At 37.8% G+C, this 25,855-nt stretch overlaps 1 protein-coding gene and 1 long non-coding RNA gene across 2 annotated transcripts in view; one reads left to right on the forward strand and one right to left on the reverse strand.

Moving 5' to 3' along the window:
* RBFOX1 (RNA binding fox-1 homolog 1) overlaps nucleotides 1-25,855 on the reverse strand; it is a 1,146,084-nt gene that overhangs the window by 1,055,007 nt on the left and 65,222 nt on the right. The gene's annotated exons all lie outside the window — the stretch shown is intronic.
* Nucleotides 4,793-7,238, forward strand: LOC125182649 (uncharacterized). Its single transcript, XR_007162809.2, has 4 exons — nucleotides 4,793-4,851; nucleotides 5,307-5,406; nucleotides 5,600-5,669; nucleotides 6,521-7,238. It is a non-coding gene; the product is annotated as an uncharacterized lncRNA (long non-coding RNA).

Consider the following 25,855-nt stretch of genomic DNA (forward strand, 5'->3'; position numbering starts at 1 on the left):
TAAAAGCCCTTGGAAATATCTATCAAAGAACATCAAAAAGAAATGTGAGAGGAGAGTAATACCATTAAAGTGACAGAGGGGAAACGGCACAGCTGCTGGCCAGAAATCCAAAAGTAGCAGAAAGGGACTGGAGGGAATAAGCAAGAAATACTTAAGAACGGAAAATGGCGCAAAACTGACTCACAGAAAAGCAACATTTTTTGAATAATAAACAAGTATAACAAAGGAATCGACATAAAAGTCACCTCAACCTCAGGAAAATGGGATCAGAATTTAAGAAATGTTTGAAAGGGGCCAATCAAGACTGCAAAAGATGTTTTAAGAGGATGGAAAAAGAAAGCCTAAGAATTACATTTTCATAGTGGTGCACAGCATGACACCTTTTCTAGAAAACCAATTTGCTTTTTTCAGGTAGACACATGTTATAACTACAAGACATCTGTAAATACACCTTGCTATTGTCTTGAATGGTCTTGTTTTCCATGGCAGGATCTCAAACTGATATCACCAAACGAAAAGATTTTTTAGAAGGTTACTTCAAAACAACAATTACGCTAGCATAAAAAAGCCAATTCAGAGCTCAAAAATCACATTAAAATTTCAAAGAAAAATCAATATATAAAAATTCGATATTTAGATAGATATTTTAATAGGTAGAACTGCAATATGCCAACAGGAACAATAGACTAGAAAGCATAGTAGAAAAGGCAGATTTTTGCTTGAAAAAGAAAATGAACTTGACCACAACTTGCAAAAATGTTAAGAAAAAAAGTAGTCTGCAGTTGCAAGAGGGGCAAGGAGAAGAATGTAAAACTTACTATTTAGTTGGGGGCAGAGGGGTACGCACACTTTTTTTGCCACTAAGAGAAAGTCTACTTATAAAGAATCCCATTCTCATGGGCGACCCCAGGATAAAAGCTGAAGTATATATATTCCTTTCCCCTTACCATCTTCATTGTATTTCAATAGTACAACTGCATCATTAATTACTCAAATGTATATGCTGTGTGTTCTATCTGTACTCATTCAGTACAAACATAAGGTGCAAAACTAATTTGGAAACATAACTGATTTTTTGACTGTACATTATTAAACAAGATAACAAGACTATTGGTTTTCAATTACTTCCCCCTTCTCCCTCCCTCAATTACTTCTCCCTCCTCTCTACTAATTCTTCCAGCTAAGGACTATTACACTGAAACATCAAGTCATTTTGGCTACATCATTTGAGATGCCTTAGGTCAGAAAATATTCAACACTACAAATCATTTTATGTATTCAGAATACAACTCTGATTTCAGTTGGAGTTTGACATGCTTGACTCTTCTGAAAATCCAACCACAAGATGCCAAATCAGCAGGAGCAAGAGCTTCTTTAAAGTGGGGTTCAAACGACTTATCTCACATTACATAGGAATCCGTTGGCAGACGTAGAGACAGATAATACCAATTCCATAGGGCAACATTTGAATGTGTCAATTATATAATTGTCTCTTCTCTTCCAACAAACGTCATCCCCAGTTCCTACCACATTGTTCCCAGTTCTGTGGCAAATGAGACAGTTTTTACATGCAAGCATCATTTCACTGCATTAGCCTGACTCGCTCCTGAGCAGCCACATCCAGTCCTGATTGCAGCACATGTGGCAGCCTCTGAGAGGTGCCAGTTAAAGCCAGCTATTCAGAGGAGGTGAGTGAATGAGATTTGCTGTATTATCAACAGCCCTGCCTTACCTAGTCTTCTCACACTTAAAACTAAACACAAGTATCAGGCAGCAAGCTATCTCCACTGTATATGCGGGTAACAAGCATCCTACGCACCAAATGTAGCTCTGGAATCCACTCCCAGTTTTCTTCTTCTGACTGGGTTTTCTTCTTCACTGTTTTTTTTTTCCATTACACATCTGGACCCATCGTTTTCCCCCAGATCTCAATTTCAGTTCATTGTAGCAGAATAACATGCACAAGCTCAACAGTGCAACTAAATGCTATCAGGTCCACACTCACGCAACCAAGAGTGCCACAGCTACTGCAATATGGCCACGCATCTCCTTTTGCATGACCAGAGCTTTTTCAGAAATCCACGCCTTTACAAAGCCTGAGTGAGCTTTCCTGAAAAAGAGTACATGTTATAACAAACATTAAAGTTTGCTTATCACTCAACAAAGTGGTAATATTTTTTCCTCACTCCCAAAGGCAAATTCCAAATCCCATGGACTTGAAAAGCAGGGCCCTGGGAGATGAGCTGGGCCATCTACTTCTCTTAGGCTCGGGCCTGAGAATAACCGTAAGATTAAACTATTCAGCTGAAGACATAATAGAAGTTTAGCCCAAGGAAGACTACCACTCCTTAAAATCTTAGCCCAAGCTGGTCAAAGTAATGCGCAAATCAAGTTCCCAATGCATTCCAAAAACTAATTCTATTGCCTATACTCAAAAAGGACTTCAAGAAGTCTGAATATTAAGTACTCTGACAATTTAATAATTCCTTTAATAATTCCTAACCAACATGAGCCTAAACTATACATACCCTCTTCTCACACATCCTGAATATTCTCCTTTCTCTGAGAAGTAAAAATTTCATATTAATCTCAAAAAGAAAGTCCAGAAATGGACCATTTGATTAGCGCTTTCCCAATTCTCTCAGATAACAGCTGTAGCGTTTTGTTACTGTAGCAGACTACTCATATTATCTACAGTAGTACAGCCGCTGCTATTGTGAAATAATGACCAACTTTTTTTTTTTTCAGTAAGGTGACTATATAAAAAAAATCCATCAAGAGGAGAATTAATCCTAATTGCTATCATTGGAAGATGAAGAATTTTAAAGACACGTTGCCAGAGACCGCTAAGGATGGGTAATCTAAATCTTTTTTTAAGCTTTAGACAAAATAAAAAAAAAAAAAAAAATCAGATGAGGTTTTCAGTTTTAGCCAATTTTATTAAACGTTTCATTTCGATTACACTGACATCACCTATATTGCAAATATGAGCATTAACTTAAATTTAGTTTATGCAACAGTGCTGAGCGTTGGTTGATGAGGAGCTTAACAAAAGCCAGCAATGTGCGTTGGCAGCCAGAAAGCCACCCGTACCCTGGGCTGCACCAGCAGCAGCGTGCCCAGCAGGGCAGGGAGGGGATTCTGCCCCTCTGCTCCGCTCTCGTGAGACCCCACCTGGAGCCTGCGTTCAGCTCTGGGCCCAGCACAAGACGCAGGACCTGTTGGAGCAGGTCCAGAGGAGGCCAGGAGGATGGTCAGGGGGCTGGAGCTCCTCTGCTGTGAAGAGAGGCTGAGGGAGCTGGGGCTGTTCAGCCTGGAGGAGAGAAGGCCTCAGGGAGACCTCTTGGAGGCCTTCCAGTGCCTACAGGGGGCCTACAGGACAGCCGGGGAGCGACTCTTTGATGGGGGTACAGTGATAGGGCAAGTGGTACTGACTTTAAACTAAAAGAGGGTAGATTTAGATTAGATATAAGGAAGAAATTCTTTGTTGTAAAGGGTGGTGAGGCCCTGGCCCAGGCTGCCCAGAGGAGCTGTGGGTGCCCCATCCCTGGCAGTGCCCAAGGCCAGGCTGGGTGGAGTTTGGGCAGCCTGATCTAGAGAGAGATGTGACTGCTCATGGCAGGGGGGTGGGACTAGGTGATCTCTAAAGGTCCCTTCCAACGCAAACCATTGTCTGATTCCATGATTCTATAATTTAAAAAAAAGTATTTAAGATTTTCCTGTGTTCAAACATGAGCTAGAAAAGTCCCTAAACAAATTAGATTAGCAAAGTTATTACCACCACTAGACAACTACATTCCTTGTTGTAATTTAACGTATCTTTTAAATTTAATTCCAGTTGTCAGAAAAATTGTTATGTACATTTTGTAACTGTGCATCTCTAATCAACTTTAGATCCCAAATCATATTGGTCTGGAAAGTTTCAAGCATTTAACTGTAGACAGCCATGAACCAAACCCTTTGCAGACATGGAGCAAATCAGTGCAGTGTAATTGCTAAATACAGCCTGCTCTTCTCATGTTCAGGCCACATGGAGTAATAAATATCTTTTAAATTTTAATCAGAGAAATTGTATAAACAGAGTTTGCAAGCAGTCCTCTAAATGATAACAGAAGAGAAAACTAAAACTACTCTAGAATATCTGGAGAAAGTCTAGGTATTTTAGATAGAAAAAAATATTACTTGAAATACAATTACTTTTTATTTTAATGGTAATCCCCCATTATTGGATGTTTTCTTTAACAGAAGGAACAGTGAAAGCTATAGAAAACATGGTCTATCACTGGTCTTAGATAAGGAAGAAGCCAAACAGGAGTTAACATTACCTAACCAGACGGAAAATGAAGGCACAACAAGCATCAGTACATACAAAGAAATCTTTGTAGTCTGGTTCTTGACCCCATTTAGAAGAAGCAGATACTACAACATCGTGTGTGTACTAAGCAAATCTCAGTGCAGTTCCTCTGTTAGATGCTCTACCTTACAGCATTTCAGCATCTTTGTGATGGCTCACTTTTTGAGCATAGAAAAGGTTATTCATGTGTAGGCAGCCGTGACTCTGACTATATCCATTTACTGACCAAACATCTGTAGATTTAAACGAGTGCAGCAGATGCCAAGAAATAAACATTTCCCTCTCTCCACTTCATTGTGGTATTTACTTTGGCTCTTTGCATCAGTATGAGTGCTTGCACATCCAGTGAAAGAGCAGCAGACTGCCCTAAAGTTAATTAAAAGTCAGAAGTGCCATTTATTAGTTTGTCACCAAAACCCTTTTTTTCCCACCTTTTCAGTTGACGATGAGCATTGATACATGACCTGAATTTTAACAGCAAACTACAAGAGCACTATGTAAGTGACATATGCTAAAATACAAACTCTCTCTTCTTATAGATAGAATTAAGCTAATCTGCTTTGACAGAATAGGACTCTTTGGAACTAGCTAGTGAGTCTTCCAAATATGAAGCAGTAACCCAAATGTCAATTACTTTTCCAACAGTGGACAAATTGCTGGCACACTAATGCAATTTAAGGACAATAATTAGATAAGAGGAGTACAGAGTGTACCAGGTGACAGAGTTTCTGAGATAATAGAATCTAGTGTCCTACTTCTTAAACATTAACATCATTCCATCTCAGTCAATCGGTTTATGGTAATTTTAAAAGGGCAAAGCAAATTCTTTTTATTGCTAATAATCTTGTGCTTCTCCAGCATTAGCTTTAAAGGTTAGCAATTTAAAGGGTCAAAGCTTAATTACATTTTACATTTTATTTACCTTCTTTTTTTTAATCTCTTCTCTTTGAAGTCTTCTTTTATTATAGAAATTTTAATGCACTTGATGAAAAAAGTGACTTTTGAAATCTCCTCAAAACAAAGAAACAAGTTTCATCACAGCTCAAGTAGGGGTAAGTAGGGGTATAATCTATTTATTATACTTATCTAGAAATTCCCAAACTGTTCCTACAATTGCATTATAATATAATTGCATTCTACTATAAGTGGTTTGGTGAAACGTATATTAGATAATATAAGATGCCATGTAGCATGTCCAAGATTTTAGAACAGGTGCATCCAAGTGGTTTTCCTTCATTTTTCCAGGCAGAAGAAATCTCCTTGCTGTAGCCACAAATACCCAGAGCATCAGATCTCTCTTTACTTCAGAAATTATGTAAGAATACTCGTTTCCCTTTTTTTAACTCCATTTGTCATGTTGAAAATTGGATGGACAGGGAATTAAATTTCAAAGTTTCTGTAGTTCTGGCCACCGACTTCGTTTCATCAAGAGAAATCATATCGACTGACATACTGAAATATCTCTACCCTGATCGGAAGGACCAGCTGTAGCACAGGAGTAAATTCATCCTGAATGATGCTCAGCTTCTCTACTGAGACCTCAGCAAGGATGCAAATTTTTATTCTGTTCAACTTTATGTTGTTGTTTTGTTTTTGTTTTTTTTTGTGTTTTTTTGTTTTTTGTTTTTTTTAAGTTTTCAAGAGGATAAAGACAATCTATTTATAATAGACAACTAGAAATTGCATGTTCCAAAATGCATTGTTTCCACCTTAAACATCAGAAAAGCCTAAAGTGCTTTATTAAGAACCAACCAATTCAACTGACTTCCAGAAAAGCCCTGTGAAATACATACCTTTCAATAAATACTCTTAAGTGGCTGATAACATATCTGAAAAGGTTACGGTCTGGGTCCTTGAGGTAAAGAATTTTTATTTGGGAAATATTCAGCTTGAATATCATGCTGTGCTGGTTTTCTATATGCTGTGTGGTGGGGAAAAGAAGAAGAAAGGATATAGCAAACTTTGAGATAATTCTTTACTAGCAGTGTGGGCTTGCTCAGCATACAGAACTGCTGAGTACTGTCCATGCATTATTGCTGTACCTGGTAAAAAAAAATCTCACTTTTCACCAGATACAAACAGTATTTTTCTGTCTCTAGTGTACCACTGTCTATGCCATAGCACATGGAAATGTTAACAAACTATCCTAAACTGCAATCTGTGCAGCTCTGGACTCCGCATGAAGATACTTCAACACGTGCAGAGGAGAGCAACAAAGCTGGTTAAAGGGCTGCAGGGCATGTCCGGTACAGAGCGACTGGTGCCTCCGTGTTTATTAACCTTGGAGAAAAGGAGGCCGAGGTGAAGTGACCTCACTGCTCTCTACAGCTTCCTGAGGAGGTAAATGGTGAGGGAGGTGCTCATCTTTTCTCCCTGCTCTTTAGTGACAGGATGCACGGGGGATTGCTAAAGGCTACATCAGGGGAGGTTCAGACTAGACATTGGGAAAAACTTCTTTACCAAGAGGATAGTTAGACACTGGAACAGGCTTCCTATAGAGGTGCTTGATGCCTATGCCTGTCTGTAACCGCTGTTCTCCTGTTTCACCAAGTTCAATCATTTACCACATCTATATTTCAACTACTAATGAAGTTGTGCTGGAGCCAACATCAGTAGGGATTCTCTGTTAATGAATAGATGATCAGATGAACAACTGTACCAAATATTTTTTAAAAGTAAACTTCACTATTATCATTTCTACAAAAATAAAGGTGTAGAAAAAGTAAAAATCCAGGCACTACTTTCATCAATAATCAATTGTGGTTTTATGTGATCACAACTGAACAGTTCAAAAGAACTGTCAAGTTTTGCTGCACTTCATGGATGACACTTCATTTGCAATAAGTACATAAATAAATATTCTATATTAATTTTGCCCTGAGAATAATCAGAACATGATGCTAGTCAGAATGAAAACAAGTCTGATTACTCAATTTGGCTTGTACAGAAATGTTTCATTTTTATTAGAGAAAGATTTTCATATTTTACAGTAAGTAATGATGGGATAGGGGAAAGTACTGCGTGTATATGTTTCACTGATCCATTTTAAAGCTCAGCCTTTTCCAAAAAGTTGGATCTGTGACAGGTATTTGACTGAAATACATGTCAGAGATGCACACACAGGCCTACCTCTCAGGGATTGAATAAGCAACTTTTCACCAGAAGAGGCTTCTCAGGTTGAAACAACTCAGCATGGATCTCTGCACTGCCTCCATTTTCCATATATGCAGGCACTGCTTGCTTCTTTGAGCTGGTTTTGGAACTAGAATCTACTTCCTTGATCGGAAAACTAAGTTTAGCTTTAGACTGCTGTTGATTCCTGTATTATGTATCTTTCAGCATATCCAATGTCTTAAAAATCTCTATCATAAAGCAGAAGTTTGGATACTAAACTGCTTTTATGTTTTCTCTCCAAGTTCACCTTATCCTAAATGCTAGCATTTAAGTCACCAGTAAAATTCAAACAAAAGGTCATAGTTGTCAACTTCCTTCTTCCAAATCAAAAAATAAAAAGGAAAAAAAAAGAGAAAACCTCTTACCTGTGTAGTCATCTAAGCTCACTACCCAGAGCAGAAACTCAAGGCACCATGTCTATCTTTTTTTCTAAGCCACTACGTTTCAAATTCGAAGGAAATTAGAAAAGAAGCAAGAAAAACAATCCATTGTACAGCTGAAAGCAAGAGAAAATTATTGAAGCCATACAATAGAGAATGTGCTGAATCAGCAGCTCATCTTTTCCACTTACTTTGGGGTGAATAGGGTACAGTAGGGCAGAAACAATTTCTGCTTTGCCCTTGGCTTGGCACAAAAATAGCCTAACAATGTGCATGCAATTTCACAGTGTACAACTGTCTTTACTATCTCTCATTTTTGTTCTGTAAAGCTTTAAATACAAGACCTGCAAGTCTTTTTTCCTCTACATTATTCTTTCCCTGCATCAACATCTATTAATTATCAATTTGCTTTATACTAAGAACCGTTGGCACAGATGTTATTATCTGATCAAAGAAATGTTACAGTTATTATTAGTGGTATGTTTCAAGCAACTTTCATCAAGATTATCATTTGTATTTTATCAAGACCAACATGCCCTAACCAAGATAAAAGCCTGTGTCAACAAAGCACAACAGTAATTCAAGATAGTCCTGCCCTGACCACAGGGACAAAGCATCACTGATTCCTCCTTTACAAGTGGAGAATTCTGACACAGCAGTCAAGCAATCTTGCCTGAGGAAACCACGGATGCTGTTAGAGAGAGTAGATCAAAATCTATAATCCTTGACACCTAGTCAAGTACTCAGAAGACAAGATTTGTGCCAACTTCTGTATCTTTTCACCGTCTGTATCTCTTCACCATTCTTTATGAAAAGTATCATCTTTTGAAACTGAATGCATATGAAATCATATTTTGTTAGGTGACTTCTACTATTGACTTTTTATTAATACTTTCAAAGCTGAAATGTAAAAGCTGCACAAAATATGGAAAACTATGCTGCATCTGTAAATAAACTGCTGTGTAGTTACAATATTTTTACCCTATGAGACAGCCCAGCCACCAGTATCAAACCCCCAGTTAGTACCATCCATTACACTGAAGTGGAAATTCCAGCAAACTTGATGCAGGGTATTTAGAGAAAAGTTTTTGAGAAGACTACTAGCTGGAGTAATCCTTGCCTTGACATTTTGGAATACGGGATTAGAACTATCTGTAATTACCTTCCCATGAGATGTAACACCAGCCAGGTGGCAGTAGAAAAGGGAAATATGTGCATTCACTGATAAGCAGCCAAAATCTCATTCTTATTACTTTTAACCCATCTTTCCTTCACTGTAGGTCATCTCCAAGTTCATGCATGTCTTAGTGATAGAAATTCATCCTTTAGCTAGCAAATTACAAAGGTCTTCCAAGAAACTATAACTACTGCTGACTTGCACAGTGTGTCCTGTTTATGAATACACGTCTCTCGTATGTATATAGAGATATATTTTGTACATATAAATATATATGCACGTACACACAAGCGCATAGTAAAGGAAGTATATTGATCATCAGCTGGAAATAGCGCACTTTCTTTTATCAATATAAATATACACAATTTTTCATACCAAAACCTGCCTAAATAAGCACAATATACCTGAATGGGGCTTGATATACACTTGTTGTCATAATATGGGGGGTTGGAATTATGTGATCTTTAAGGTCCCTTCCAACCCAAACTATTCAATGATTTTATGATACCTTCTGTTAGCTTTCTACCTCATGGTGTCAGAAGTAACATGGCACAGGTTCAAAAATCTGTAGTGTTTAAAATTAAGTAACAGACCTGGCTCATTCTTTTCCTTAAAAAAATAAAGGAAACGTTTCCAAAAAAAACGTGTTTTTTTGTTGGTTTTTTTTTTTTGGAAAACCAAAACGAACTACCTTTACAAGCTACTTTCAACTACCAATACTTTTCTTCTTATAAGCACTGCAAGTACAAAACAAAGAAAAACTACATTAGAGGACAAGAATACACATCACAGGTTTTTTTAGGGAGAGGGAAATTACACACGGGTATGTATACGAAGGGTCTATACACATACCCTCATGCCATCATATTTTTGGTAACAGTTCTTCAGTTCTCTCACTGAGTTTGATACTTAAACACAAACTTACTCTCACTTCCCAGGCACTTCATGGTGCCACTTATAATTTCTTTCTATAGGGTAGTTAGATAGGTCAGTCATGACCTCCTGAGAAAAATGCTAATTTGTTTAGCCATGGGATTTTATTGCCAAATGCAATGATTTCTGTTTTGCTCCCCGAGTTCATTCCACACCAGAGAACTGTACTAAAAGTCATCTTTTCTCCTTTCTCTTTCTATTCCAGTAATATTTAATAGTACATAGTTAACTACTACTCTGAAAAAAAAAAATAACCACACTAAAGGAAAACGTATACATTTAAAATAATTTGAGACCATTCTTTCACATATGGAACTTAAATCTGATTTGTCAATTCCACGAAAAGAATTGAATCAAAGACTAACCCTAGAATTTTTAATTCAGATACAGTTAGGGAATGTGTTTATACTTTGTCAATTATGATTTTGCAATAGAACTACAATAACAAGTGCATTACACTTTTCAAAACTTTTTTCCTGCCACTCAAATCACATGCAATATTGACAAACCATCATCTTTTAAAGATATGCTGACTACGTATCAGTTTTCTCATTTCCTCAATGCAGGCAACATCTCCAAGATCCAAAAGTCTTTCTGGAAAAATCATGACTAACGGATCACAAAGCAGCACTTCAGGAAAACTGGACTGTAAATAAGAGCTGTAATAGAGTAATTTGTATTAGAATCTATCACTGTGTCCATTTGCAAAAAGCAAAGCCAGATGGGGACATTTAATTTGCCTTAACTTAGCTTTGGCATTCTCTGCAAAATTCTTGTTCAAATCACCTCAAAACTCTCTAAATGTTTTGTATAGGAGAGGACATCTTGACATACAACACATTAATCTTCATATGTCCACTCCAATTTTGCAGTGCCAATATACACAATAAGCTCATAATGATAGAGGTTGTAACATCCCAGCTCATAATTTATTTCTCGCAAGGTAATAAGTCAAAACCATTGGTGAAAAGAGTTTGTGTCATTATGAATTAGATCGTAAAGATTTTCTTTCCTCCCAGTAGGATTTTACCATGAAACCCAAGAGATTTGGGCAAAAATCATAATTTCTGCCAATCAAAATGCCCAGAGCGTGGACAGCGGGTGTGGAGACATCTGAATGGAAATGGAAAAATAAATCAAGAATATAGTTATAGCTACCCTCATATGAAACCATTTCATACTTCCAGACAACTTTTATATCAACTTTCAACACATTATTTAACTTCCTGATAATGAGAAAATGTGTATTAGGACTAAACTGTATAAGACATTTTTTAAATGTTCATGCATATGTGCATGTGAATACATTTATTTATATAGATGAATCCAATTATCTCAAAGGGTATTGTAACATTAAACCAGTCAGCTCCCAGTCTACTGAACTGCAAGACTAAAGTCTAAGCACCTCATGCTAAGAGCAAAGAGCTGTTTGTTGTTTTTTTTTTTTTTAAGAAATGTTGTGAAATGTAAACATTTTTTAGATAGCCTCATGTACATCCTAACGTAGAAGAAAGTTGAGTTATTTGAGTTATAATTCAGAACATTTTAATATCCTCTTATACATTCAAAGATATTTTTAAACTATAGGAACTTTAAGAAATGAATTTTTACACGGAAAAAGTTTCCTTCCTTTTCTAAAGACACTTTTAGATGATACCATTAAATAAAACAGTATTACAATTAGTCTGTGCTGATGTCAACTGAAGAACTTTCACGCATCTTCTATGGAAGAACTTTGATATAAATTTTAAATTAATTCATTCTTTCCTCTAAACTTTATCCCATATCTCTGGCTTAAAAATAAATAGTCCTTAAAACAAAACAGTAGGCACATTGTTAATACTTTATGCTCTGAAGGTTAGCCATGTGTAAAATAGGTGTATGTTCATGTAATTGGCCTACAGTATTTTGCTACGTGGTTAAATGCACGATTTCCTCTAATAGAATGCCAGTGTGGTCTACATCACATTTTCTACTTCATGAAGATTAAATGAGCTGTGACCACAGCCTCCCTAACTTAATGGAAAGTTCACTTAGTGACTTTTGAGTTTAAATTTTGCCTTTCTACTATGAATCAATAGATTTAAAACACATTCATGGATCTCTTCAAAAGGTATAATCCCAACAGGCTAAAAAAGAAGACAACTCGGATTTATCACTTTTGTAGCATGTTAAACTAAAGGTCTTCAATCTTCGTAATATCACAAAGAATTTGAATTAATGGCAAGACACCCACACAATGCAAATCATACTCTGCCTGTATATTCATGTATCTTTGTAGGTATACACCAGTAGCTTTCAAATTGTGCTTTGTGAAATGATGGAAGTAATTGTTATGAAGCTATGAAGGGTTCCTAAACAGTTTTTTACTGCTCAAACTTTATTGGCTCCCAACAAGTACACAAATATCTGAAGGACAGAATAAATCTTGTTCCATATCCATACATATAAAAAACAATGGAAAACACCTGCCTACAACTCTTGGCAGAGATTTCTTTGCACCTATATATTATCAGTCAAAAAGACTAGCAATGAAAAGAACACATTCTTATTGTTAGGAAAATACAAAAAATAATCAGAAGACACCTAAGAAAATGGGATGTAACTGGCAAATTAGTATTTTTGAGTTCTTCACTGCCATCATGGACAATTTTAGTACTTTTTTCCAGAAGCACAAAGGCAAAAGCACGTACCTGAAGTGTTAGATACAAACAAATCATTGCCAGAGAAGGTAAGGTGGGAAAGAGGGTAGAGAATGGGCAAGGAAGAACGGGAGTGAAGAGAAAAGTCTGAGACAGATTCTTTTCCTCTTGCTTCTGTCTTTCATCCTGTGGACAATTTCATGCTAACTGAAGATCAGTTCAGCATTTGAAAATGTCTGTCTTCTAATGCAGATTTTAAAACTGTAGTAACTTTTTTTCCCCCCAAACTACTTTAATCTTACAGAAAAATGAGGTAAGATAAAACAAAATCAAGGACCTACTTACCTATAGATTCCCACTATGGACACCAGCTCTTGAAATATTCTATATGGAGGAACAAAGACTTATAGAAGACATTCAAAACTTTGTCACAGGCAAGGAACATAAGAATGTAAATCTAGAAGCTGAGTCCAGAAAATAAGAAAAAGATTTTGCAGGACTGACAGATCAACAGACTGACTCCCAAGGCACCTCAAAAAAAAATAAGCAGGAGCTAATGAATAAATTCAAGTAAATTTTGTTAATGGGTTAATTAAGAAGGGGAAGTTAAATTAGCAACCTTCAAAGAATCAAGCTAAAGGTTCTCTAAGCACAGGAAGTTCCTTTGGAATCAGCAGGTGTGTGGAAGCCTTTGATGCTCGTCTCCAGAGACTGACACTTGCACTGGTTTGTACACAGTTGTTAGCTCAAAGTAAAAAAAAAAAAAAAAAATAAGGAGCATTAAAACATTAACAACCCAGGATGAATATCACCTGAGGTCAAGACTAGTAGGTTTGTGTTCTGAGCAAGAGGAAGAACACTTAATGCTCTTTGTGGGGCAAACTGATCACGACTAGAATTTGCGTTTTAAAGACTAACTTGTTTCAGAAGGGAAGCAAGCAATGTTTACAGAAGTAATATGGCACTTGCACACACCCTCTTATGAAAGAAGATAATTTTATGAAAAACTGACTTATTTCAAAGTGCAAAACCTAAAATGTGATCTGAAAGTACTAGTCTAGATACAAAATCTGAACTAGACAAAAATCAATGTTTCCAATTTGTAAAGAAAGCACAAATCAAATACTGTTATATGATGTATAAGCACAACATAAACAATTTATACTACAGCCATTATGGATAAATTGCCTGAATAAATTCTATTATTCTGAAAAACGCTGCAAGCAATACACTGACATGTCAGAAAAGTGAAAATAATAGCGTTGACATTACTTATACTATATGCTATTTCCCAGTGACTCCCCAGGATTTTTACTTTAAGCAGCTATTTCAATCCTGGGTTTGCCTCACCAAATCTAGTTTTGTTCTAAATCTATTCTGTAACTCAGGCATGTATCCTACTATTCGTTGCACAATTTTTATGATGTCCCCATTCATTGCAAACAACAAAATTTTTCTGTTCTGAATTGAGGGAATGGTTGATGGTTTCAGCAGGTGATTGCCAATATTAGGCATGAAAACAGTGTTGATTACTGAATTCTTCTCCCTTCTCGAAGAGGGTGTAGCACTATTTGAGCAACCCTTTGAGGAAAAACTAAGGAATCCCTGGCACGGCAAAAAGAGGATTGTGTTACCATGCAAAATAAATATTAACTCCAACACCAATGTTTCAAAGGACAATAGAATATGGAGAACTTGCGAAGAACTGGTTCTACTGGTAGAAGAGTGCAAACTGGTATGAATACAGCTTCTCAACCTGGGCGTACATTCCAGGTATCGCCCATATTAGCAGACTGACAAATTCAAGCCGCTACGTCTTCGTTCTGCCTTTCTTCAAAATTAGTCTGTAAAAAAAATGCTTAGCATTATTTTGGTCATCAAATGCCAGATTAGTATAAACAGCTGCTTTCTGTTCCACTTCCCATTGATGAATCCAAATAGAGATACCTTGTGTCTCAGTCAGATGCTTGAAAAATACTTCAGTTTAATAACTTTTGAGAGCAGATATAGAATGAACTGTAACTAAGGACAGCGCATAGATACCTACATCACGGGAATTATCATTTCAGATGTACCTTTTTCATAATCTCAGAATAGTAAATAGGCACAGGCTTGCTGAAAGATATTTCCCCTGGGGACTGTTTCTTCCCAAAGACTTCAGAGAGTTAGAGTAAGATAGAAAGCAGAACAAAGCAGCTGCTGCCCACATTATTTTTTGGCTAGAAGTTCAACAGCAACTACGTTTATTCTTCATGAATGTTCCTGAAGAAAACATCACTCAATTTTTCTTCCAAGATTGAACATTTAAGGGTGACATTTTCCACATGACACTACTTATAAAAACTTATTTCAGGTTAGTAACTCCACTTATCAAAATTGCCTTATCCACTCAAACACTGTTTTATTCTATGCAATCATTAAAAATGCATTGCAAATTGAAAAGAAAATAATTCAGCTGCCAGTGAAATACTGGCCGTTTAGTGCTTCATACTGAATATGAAGGAAGTAAATAGGAGATAAACATTTCTGAATATAAAACCCACTAGTTTCTTCTTTTTTTGTTGCTTTTCCTACAACTTTCAGGTAGTGAATCCAGGCCTAAGAACTTATCCTCCCTACTAAAATACATGCAAATACCTTCATACGTGTATTTGTAAACCCCACCAAGATAAACAGAACAGAAAAAAGGCCTTTTGATTTTTTTATTTATTTTTTTTCTTAATAATAGTAGTTGGCAGTGGCTTGCTTCCATGTTGGGCACAGCCAGTGTCAGCAGGCTCCAAAACAGACCCACCGCTGGCCAAAACTGAGCCATCACCAACAGTAGTAGCACCTCTATGAGAATATATTTAAGAAAGGATGAAAACCACTGTATAGCAGCTGTGAGAAAGAGGAATGAGAAAAACACGAGAAAGAGCCCTGCAGACACCACAGTCAGTGAAGGGAGAGCTGTAGGAAGGAAGGAGGGGCTCTGAGAGCTGGAGCAGAGATCCCCCTGCAGCCCGTTGAGGAGCCCATGGTGGATGCGGCCTGGAGAAGGCTGCGGCCCATGGAGGGTCCACAGGAACAAGCTCCTGGCAGAGTCACAGCCCGTGGAGAGGGGCCCATGCGGCATCAGGCCTCCTGGAACTTAGTATCTCCTCCGAAAATGATTTTTAAGCACTTGTTTAGTTATTAATAGAAATTTAGGCTACAGAAAGTTATACATATACTGCCTCTGGATTTCAGCTTCTGCCACATTTCAACTGTTCTGAAGATTTACTGAAAAGAAGCATTGAAAGATCCCTCTTACTGATTCTATTATCAGGCAGTTCCCCTACCTTTCGCCTTATGGATTGGCTTAAATGTGGCTTATGGAAAAGCCACGTTTGATGATCCCATCTTAATCACTAGAACTGGCTAGGGATGGTGAGTAGCTGAAGGACAAAGCAGGGACTGTGAAGGACATTTCTAATCTTATCACAGCTTCCATTGGAAAAAGAAATACAACATATCTCCACCCTAGTCATTAGTCAGATGATTCTATGACTCTATATAAACAGCTATTTGTCTTGACATGGTTATATGCCCTATTATCACAATCTACGCTCTCGCTTTATGCGGTTTATCGAAAGATGGGTGATGACCCACTACCAATTCCAGTTAATGGGGCTGGACATATTTCCAAACACCGTGCACGGTAGAGGTATCCACATGTGAACGGGGGGTGATTCGCTGCACCAGCCTTGTGTATAAGAAATGAACGTTAAACAAGGAACTTTTCTAGCACAGAAAATAAATCCTTTTCTCCTTACAGAACTCTTACAAGGACCAGTATGTGTAAAGTTTGTTGTTTTTTTTTTTTCTTCTTGATGTTTGTACCATTCTTTTCAAACAATGAAGTGAAACATAGACCATTGTCTCTGGTTATAATAGTTCAGTTATGTTTTTCACTCATACCTTATTTTGAGGACTGTTTTTCTTTTTCTAGCCCTTTCATTTTTCAGTATTTACTAGATATTATAAAGCATTAAATAACTATTTTCTCAGCAGCTTTACAGATTTTTAGTTATTATTGTATATTATTTAAAGTTATTTAATAATAATGGTAATGTTTAACACAATCAAGAATATTCAACATAATTTTCTGAATCCATTTTTGTTTTAAGCTCTTACCTTTTTGCACTAAAATATCAACAGTTCACACATTCTTTTTCCTAATTCTAACTTCCATATTCCCCAAATTCAACTGTCTACAACTGCACAAACCCTTTATTTCTACAGCATTGATAAAGGGGAAAGTGGCTGCTGAGTCACATTATTTACAACTGAGTTCCAATGAAGTGTTAAACTAAGTTACCTAAAATGTAAAAGATTTACAAAGGATTAATAAATAACATTTTAGCAGAAAGCACATATACCAATAAAATACAGAGAGCCAAACCACAGAAAGTAGTCCTTCAGTTATCATATCCTCCATGTTCCTCTCTGTGCTCACTTGCCAACTACTATTATTAAGAAAATTAAAAAAAAAATCAAAAATCTTGGAACATTTGCATCATCTTTACCCTTTGGCTTCAATTCTCTTACAGGAAAGCTACATATTCCAATTTTCTTTCTCACTTGCTTACCCTTCATCCACCATGCTTCCCATCATTTGCCTACCCCACTGCTTGTTGCCACAGCCGTGCTCAGAGCACAGCCGAAGCCCTGCTACGTGTGCCCACGCAGTGTTTCTCACAGCTCCAGAAGAGGAGGCTTCCACAATGAGAACTGATGCTCTGCAAATTGAATTAACTCAATAAAATATGAGGCAACTGAAGATTCCCACCCTCTGTAGGGCTTTTAGAATCACAGAATCATTAAGGTTGGAAAAGACCTCCCAAGATCATCTGGCCCAACCATCGCCATTTAGTGGGGGTCACCCACTAAACCATGTCCCTAAGCACCACGTCCAGCCTTTTCCTAAACACCCCCAGGTGACTCCACCAACTCCATGGGCAACAACCCGTTCCAATACCTGACTGCTGTTTCTGAGAAGAAATGTTTCCTTATTTCCAAGCTAAACCTCCCCTGGCACAACTTGAGGCCATTCCCTCTCAGTCCTATCACTAGTTATCTGCGAGAAGAGGCCGACCCCCAGCTCCCCACACCTCCCTTTCAGGTAGTTGTAGGGAGCAATGAGGTCTCCCCTGAGCCTCCTCTTCTCCAGACCAAACACCCCCAGTTCCCTCAGCCGCTCCTCACAGGACTTGTGCTCCAGGCCCTTCACCAGCTTCCTAGCCCTTCTCTGGACATGCTCCAGGGCCTCGATGACCTTCTTGTTCTGAGGGGCCCAGAACTGAACACGGTACTCGGGGTGCGGCCTCACCAGAGCAGAGTACAGGGGGATGATCACCTCCCTGGTCCTGCTGGCTGCACTACTCCTGATACAAGCCAGGAGGCAGTCATGTTCTGCAGTGGAGTGGGGAATTGTGGCAAAGAATCTAAACCAGAAGCAGTCATTCAGCAGCCCTTCAGTGTTACAGTCTACACAAAAGCCTCGTCTTGTTCATCCTACAGTCCCAGTGCAAGCAATTAAATCTGAGACTTAACAACTCAAAGAATATAAAAGTATAACAGGGAGTCGTGGGACTAATATTCTTCCACCTGATAGAAAATCCCAGCTTTAGTCATCAGCATGCAATATGGGAGAGAAGTTCCAAGTATACAATATATTACTGCTGACTTTTATTCTGCGAAAAAACAAATTCAAAAAACTGATTGAAATAAACATGATATGTTACTCTGACATAGCTAAAAGTCCAGCTGGGAGAAAAGACCTATAGAGAAGTAACAAAAAGGAAATCATATGCTCAATGGAAGCAGGATCCATAGGCAACTCTTCTGAAGAGGGATGGGGAGAGGAGGACAGGTGTTGAACAGATGTAACTGAGATTAAGAGGATTAATATTCATGCTTTTACAACAGCATTTCCTGTCTTCAGGTCTTCTACACCTAAGTCCTCACCAATTTTCCTACCTTATTAATCTGTCTTGGTATGTTATACATCCATTTCAAACATTTTCAATGACCTTAACTCACAATGAATATTTTACATTGCAACAAGGCTGTGCTCAGTTGTATTCCTAAGAGGCTAGTGACACTCCAGACAACATAGGATGCCCAGCCCAGACTCCACCTGCTTCTTCTGTGGCACAGATCCCCTTTATATCCAAGATCCTATCTACCAAACCCAAGCAGACGCATTGAATTCCAGGTATGAAGAAGTGTATATAATTATTGAGGTATACGGGACCTGATGACATGCAACCCAGGGTCCTGAAAGAACTGGCAGATGTAGTTGCCTAATAAAGCACTTCCCTCCTATGAGAAGTCCAGAGTTGTACATATCTATCAGAGACCTCAATAATATACATGAAAACAATTAAAATAACCTAGTATAGTCCAAATACGTTTAAATTTAGTGTGCAAAACCTGTTACTTAAAATAACTGAAATTCAACCCCCCCAACATTAAGAATTAATTTAAATATGGATTTTTTATTGCTTATAAAAATACTTGAGTGAAAATACTACTTAAAGTGTCCTGTGTTATTGGCATTCTGAAATTGCTTTGTGTTTTAACTAAAGATTCAAGTGGGCTTTTTTTTTTGGCCTTTTTTTTTTTTTTTACTGTTTTTATTCAGAGAATTTATATTATAGCAGAAATTGAAAATCTAGATGGACACAATGAGCCAGATTATGAGCTCTGTTGAAACCTTAGGTCAACAGTAACTTCACTTACTGTATGTCAGAAAGACATACAGCACATCTTCGAATTTACAAATTATGGAAAAGATAAAAAGAGTCCATTATGCTTGGGTTCTTGGGCATAACACTATACATTTTTTTGAAAAAGAAAAAATAAGCAATGAAAACTACAGTAGTAAAGGTGCCAGATAAAAATATTAATAGGTATACAATGTATTTGCTTTTATTTAACAATTTTTGAATAGGCAAACTAAAAATATGGATATTTCACTTCAATACAAATTTTATTTTCACTACTATAGTATGTTTCAGAAATAGCAACTCAAAGCAGAAATGAAAAAGAAAGTTTGATAAGGAAGAAACTTTTGTTGAACACATTTGTGTAGAAAAGTAAGCCTACAATAGCCTATTAAACCTTGAACTATAATCCATATAAATCCATATGTACTGTGATCCATTATAAATTTCAGTATGTACCACAGAATGCTTCAGAATTTAATACTGAGACTGAAATACAAGATGATTTTCCTTTGATACACCAACCTCTTCTCCAAACAATATTTCCTATTTCCCATCCACAAAAATACGTATTTTGTTGACATTTCCCCCTCTCCCACCTTTTTTTTTTTTTGGTCAGAAAAGGGATACGTAAGTAAATAAGTTCCCAAAACTCTAATTACACGTGGCACTAGAAGTACCAAAGAGATGTCTCTGCGACAATCATACAAGCCTATTTCTCCCTCTGCATCATAAACTATAAAACAGGTTGCCAGGAAAGGGCTCAGGAAAGGCACTGTGAACCTACTAACATTTTTATACATCTCTGCATAAAAAAGACACACTGAAACAACTGCGATTCAACTAATGCACTGTAATAGAGATTTCCCATAGCATGGCAACAAATCCACAAGGGTAATTTAAGTGGCACTGGAAGATGCCTTTAAAACTTCTAAATAAAGATATTCAGAAGCTCATGTAATTGCCTGGGCTCTCTGGAGTCACTTTAGAAAACAAATTCTGACACAGGATTCTCTCTCAATGAAGGGTTACCTTAAAGACTTAACAGAGGGAGACAGCAAGCCCATTAGGCCCAGTGACCAATCCATGATCAGCTTGACATTTAGATGCACAAGAAGAAAGGTGTCAGAAAATTAACCAGCCTTTAACTGGGCAAAGACTAGAACCTAAAAGTGGAAAGACATGAAATCAAATTGGCTATCCATCTTTTAGTGGCAACCCTGAATTTGCTTGTAACACCTTGTAGGAGAGAATAGATGGAGAAAGTGAAATACATGCTCCAGTAACCTGTCCAGTAAGTCCCAGGAAAAAGCAAGTCCTGTAATGCGAGTCAGCTTCAGGAGACAAGTTCATTAGGCTTCTAGCTCACAGAAGGAGTAGCTGGGCTTTATAATGCTAGCTGCTTGCTGACATTGTACTATCTTATCAAGCATTTGGATTTTGTAATGGCAAGCACACATATACAGACATATAGAATGAAGGGATGACCTAGGTGCCATCACTGAAACGTGGTGGGACCACCCCCACAACTGGAGTGCTGCAATAGATGGCCTTTTCTACAAGCCATTCAGAAGGGACAGGCAACTAAGGAGGGGTAGTGGCATGGCTCTCTATAACCAACCCCGAGCACAACATCGAAACACTCTAATATAAGGTAGAGTCCCTGTGGATAAGGATCAGGGGTTGGCCAACAAAGCAGACATCCTGGTAGGGGTCTGCTATAGGAAGCAGTGGTGAATGGAGTGAAATCTAGCTGGCAACAGGTCACAAGTAGTGTTCCCCAGGGATTGGTGTGGGGGCCCATCCTCTTTAATATCCTTATTGATGATTTGGATGAGGGAATTGAGTGCACCCTCAGTAAGTTTGTAGACAGCACCAAGTCGGGGGAAGTGTCGATCTGCAGGAGGGTAGGAAGGCCCTGCAGAGGGACCTGGACAGGATGGATTGATGGGCAGAGGCCAATGGGATGAGGTTCAACATGGCTAAGTGCTGGGTCCTGCGCTTTGGCCACAACAACCCCATGCAACGCTACATGCTTGGGGCAGAGTGGCTGGAAAACTGTGCAAAGGAAGAGGATCTGGGGGAGGTGATTGTCCCCCTGTACTCTGCTCTGGTGAGGCTGCACCTTGAGTACCATGTTCAGTTTTGGGCCCCTCAGAACAAGAAGGACATCAAGGCCCTGGAACATGTCCAGAGAAGGGCTAGGAAGCTGGTGAAGGGCCTGGAACACAAGTCCTGTGAGGAGCGGCTGAGGGAACTGGGGTTGTTTGGTCTGGAAGTAGTGATAGGTTTAGAGGGAATGGCCTCAAGTTGCACCAGGAGAGGTTTAGGTTGGAAATTAGGAGACATTTCTTCTCAGAAACAGCAGTCAGGCATTGGAACGGATTGCTCAGGGAAGTGGTGGAGTCACTGTCCCTGGGGGTGTTTAAGAAGAGGTTGGACTTGGTGCTTAGGGACATGGTTTAGTGGGTGACATTGCTGGTAGGGTGATGGTTGGACCGGATGATCTTGGAGGTCTTTTCCAACCTTAATGATTCTATGATTCTACGTCACAAACAGTGCAGTGTCACTTTATATCAGTTTGCATGACACCTCCCATTCCAGGCCCCTGAGATTTCCAAGCCCATAACTGCATTCCTCATTTTTATTTGAAAGTTAATGCGGGCACTTAAAAGAACAAGCCAGAGTAAGCTCTGGCCTACAGAACACGACATCTCTGTAAAACCACAAAATAAGACCATAAAGAGGTATTACAAGACAGACACTTAACTCAGGTTCACAGTAACATTCTCCCCTGGGAGTATTAGCAGTTAATTGAGAATAAACTGACTTACTGACTTAATTCTGATATATTGCACCATCTGTAGAGTATAGGTTATAACTGATAGGCCAGCTGGATGCCAAACAAGGTACAGTACGTGAAATATTGTACTATATTAGTCATTATTATTTTGCAATTGGTTCCTTTCTATTAAAGTTTGAAGTGTCCTTTCCACTAAATGGACCTTGTTTGTACTTCGTTAGCTAATGTACTAGGAAACAGGTCACAACTTTCAGTGCATAAGACTACCACTTTAAAAAGCTCCTCATCATCTCTCCTCACTATAAAATTATCTTAACAGGGCACATGAGATTAGGTCATAGAGATGCTCATTACCATGACCTTCTGCAAGCACATGCCTAAGGTAAAGGAATTTCCCAACTCTCATACTGGCTCTGAAAAAACAAACAACAACCCACTTCCATTAACTTTTAAGCCAGCTGTGCTTGATACAGAGCATGGAGTTCAGGAACGGTAAGAAAACGACTTTCTTTGGAATACCAAGGTCTATATAACCTTATTGCTTTCATCCTACTGCTGAGGTAATTTGATGCAATAATTCTAATTAATTTTGGTGTTAGTTTATTCCAAAATCTGAGCAATCCTGCAACACTCCTAAAGGCCTTGATACAGCAGATACCAAGTAACCCATTTTGAATATCTTACTGGCACTGGGATGCAAGTACTCTCACTAGAAAGTTCACCTAATTTTTCTGAAATATTTGCATGTATAACTGTAAGGCAAAGGAAAATATTTTAATTATAACCCTACGTAAATCACTATTATCTCAACATGGAATGAAGTAACTAAAACAAATGGTTTTACTTTCATGTGCATTTGCATGAACTTGATAGTGCACAGACAACAGTAATGAGAGAAGCTACAAAATAAGACAGTAATGAGAGAAGCTATGAAATCCTGATTGATTCTGAGGCAGAAAAATCATAAAAACAATTTGAGTTTGAGTGTAAAGAGATGTCTTCTCTGATTTTAAGCAAGGATCTAAAAGGCCCATTCAAATTTGTTTTATTTCAAAACAGTTATCACATGCCCCAAGGCCATGGCAGCCCCAAATGTTGTGATTTTGATCCTTATATTCATTCTAAATACATGTAAACATATATGTAGGGAGCTGCTGTCACTTCAAGCTTATACTACTACACCAAATAGTGTAGTAGAAGTTCATTTTAAGAAATATAGCACAAATGTTGAAAAAAACACCCTGAGGTCTGCCGTTCAGCAAAAAAAAGGCAACTCACTCTACGTATTGATTTTTACTGCTTCCTAAATAATAATTTTACAGTTGCATGCATAAAAGAGCCCTAGGCTTGGTTTTTAATTTACCCCTTTTAATAGGTAATTTCCTGTTTTAAAAATAAAATATTATTGAAAGATATGCTTCATTACATTTGTCAGCCACTATGTACCGTATCAGTAACCAGATATACGTGAAAGTTATTCAGTCTCTAAAAGATCAGAGTTGCATTTGAATTAACCATTTTATGCAGAGAAATTAGCTAAGCTGAGAACTCGGGCTTTCAACTGAAACTCAAAAACAAACTTCACTTTATCTCATCTATGCTTTCGTGTTTTAAACATCTTCCATCAACCTAAAACTCTTGTCTCCTGATCCATATTGCAGGTTACCACAGATAAATTGGTGCCAGAAGAACAGTCATTATTAATCTCCAAATGGCCTGTTCTTCAATTTTCCATCAAAAAATTTTTGTTCAAAATCAGTTAAATTTAGTATACAAGCCATTGCTTCATGTCCTGCACATAGCAGGAAGTCTATACACAATCACACACACAGATACACAAATCCTAAAGTCTACACTTAAGCTTTAGATACATACTCTTATTTAATCACTGCTTGGTCGTTTTCTTCCTAAAGCAAGAGAATATAAGAAGAGTACCACCAACAGTTAATTATTTATCCTTGATTTCTATGGGTTACTCACAGTTTGCTACAAGAAAATCAACAAATTGAAGTCCCATTACTGGGACTGTGGCCGCACTACTGTCTGTTACACTCTTGTATCATACAGTAGATCCAAAATAAATCCAAGGGGCTCCACGAGCGTGAAATAAAGCGTGCAATTTCTGGTTTTATTTCTAACTTAAGTCTGCTCAATGGCTCACAATAAATATGACAAGTAAACAACATTTAGAGAAGAGCTATAAAAGCCACCTCTCCCAATAAATACCTAAATGTATCTACACAAACAAAACAATCAAATTTAGAAATGTTACTCTGTGTTCTCACAAATTTTTATCAGGTATGTGTTCACAAAGCCATGGCAGCATATATTCAGACTGCTCTGTGTGTCAAGCACACAGCAGCATAAATAGAGATGCTTCAAAATTAAAATCAAAGACAGTTGATACTCAGGAAGATGGCTGAAAGATGACAAAACACCAGATGTAAATCAAGTTTTTACTGTAATGCAATAGAATATGTATACACATTTATAATTGCCTACCTCTTTAAATGCAAAACAAGGCAAACTACATAAACGTTAGACAACTTACTCTCTTGCTTAAACTTTCAGACCATCAGAAATATGAAATTTTAGGGTATATATTATTAAAGTGTATACCAAATGTTATAGAATACTTGATAAATCTTTCTTTTAAAGCTGAATAGAAAACCCATAGCTATATATACTTATAAAAACACACCTCAAATGAGTACAAATGTATGACTTACTCCACGTAATCTTGTTTTAAGAAGCAAGCATTAGGGAAGACCATGACAACGTGAAGGAAGAGAGCAAGCTTCTAGACAAGGTTGAGAGAAACACATACAAGAGTCAGTCCTTCCTGTAAGTTGAAACAGCCAGAGCACTAGCAGGCTACAATGAAGGCTACTGCTGCAACTATTATATTACTCACTGCATTTTCTACAAGCAGTAGATATTGTGGGAACTGGTTCAAAACATCATTTAAATATTTCATTTTTCATAATAGTTTCAATATTCTTGTTCACTGCCACTTTGAAGTGCATCAGCAACTCAGTATTCTGTTTCATAGAATTTCTTTCCTGCCTCACTAGCTCCAAGTAGTAATGCACATATTAATCCTGGAGCACAGGTGTACAAATGCAGCATGATCCGTAGCATGATCCAGTTTAGTATTTCTCAGAAAATGGAAACAAAGCATGGATTCAAGGAACATATACCATGCCAACATGCACTTCAATCAGTTCCCAGCCAGGCTGTCTACATACTATCACTTTAAAAAGTGCATCTTTACTGGTGCTAAGACAGCATTCATGGCTTCCCTATTCGATTCAAGGAGGGGTAAAAAACACACTGTTGCAAAAATAAGATCAAGAGAGCAAGATAGGAAACTGCATTTTTCAGATTTGATCAGTTTGGGCAACAACTTTTAGGTTCCTGTTGTGGACTAAGGCAGAGATGAATGGGGGATAGGGGAAAAAGAGTGACAGAAAGGCTCAGAAGAAAGAAAATGAAGGACAATTTTTTTTTTTTTTTTGGGGGGGGGAGGAGGAGGGGGAAGAGAGCAGGCAGGGGAGCGAGCATCAGGACAAAAACAGAACAGGACAAACCCAACTGAGAATAACATTTCTTATTTTAAGAGATCCTTGGTTATGCCTTTTCT

The sequence above is a fragment of the Anser cygnoides genome, chromosome 15 (assembly GCF_040182565.1).
Source record: "Anser cygnoides isolate HZ-2024a breed goose chromosome 15, Taihu_goose_T2T_genome, whole genome shotgun sequence".
Classification (NCBI taxonomy): Eukaryota; Metazoa; Chordata; class Aves; order Anseriformes; family Anatidae; genus Anser; species Anser cygnoides.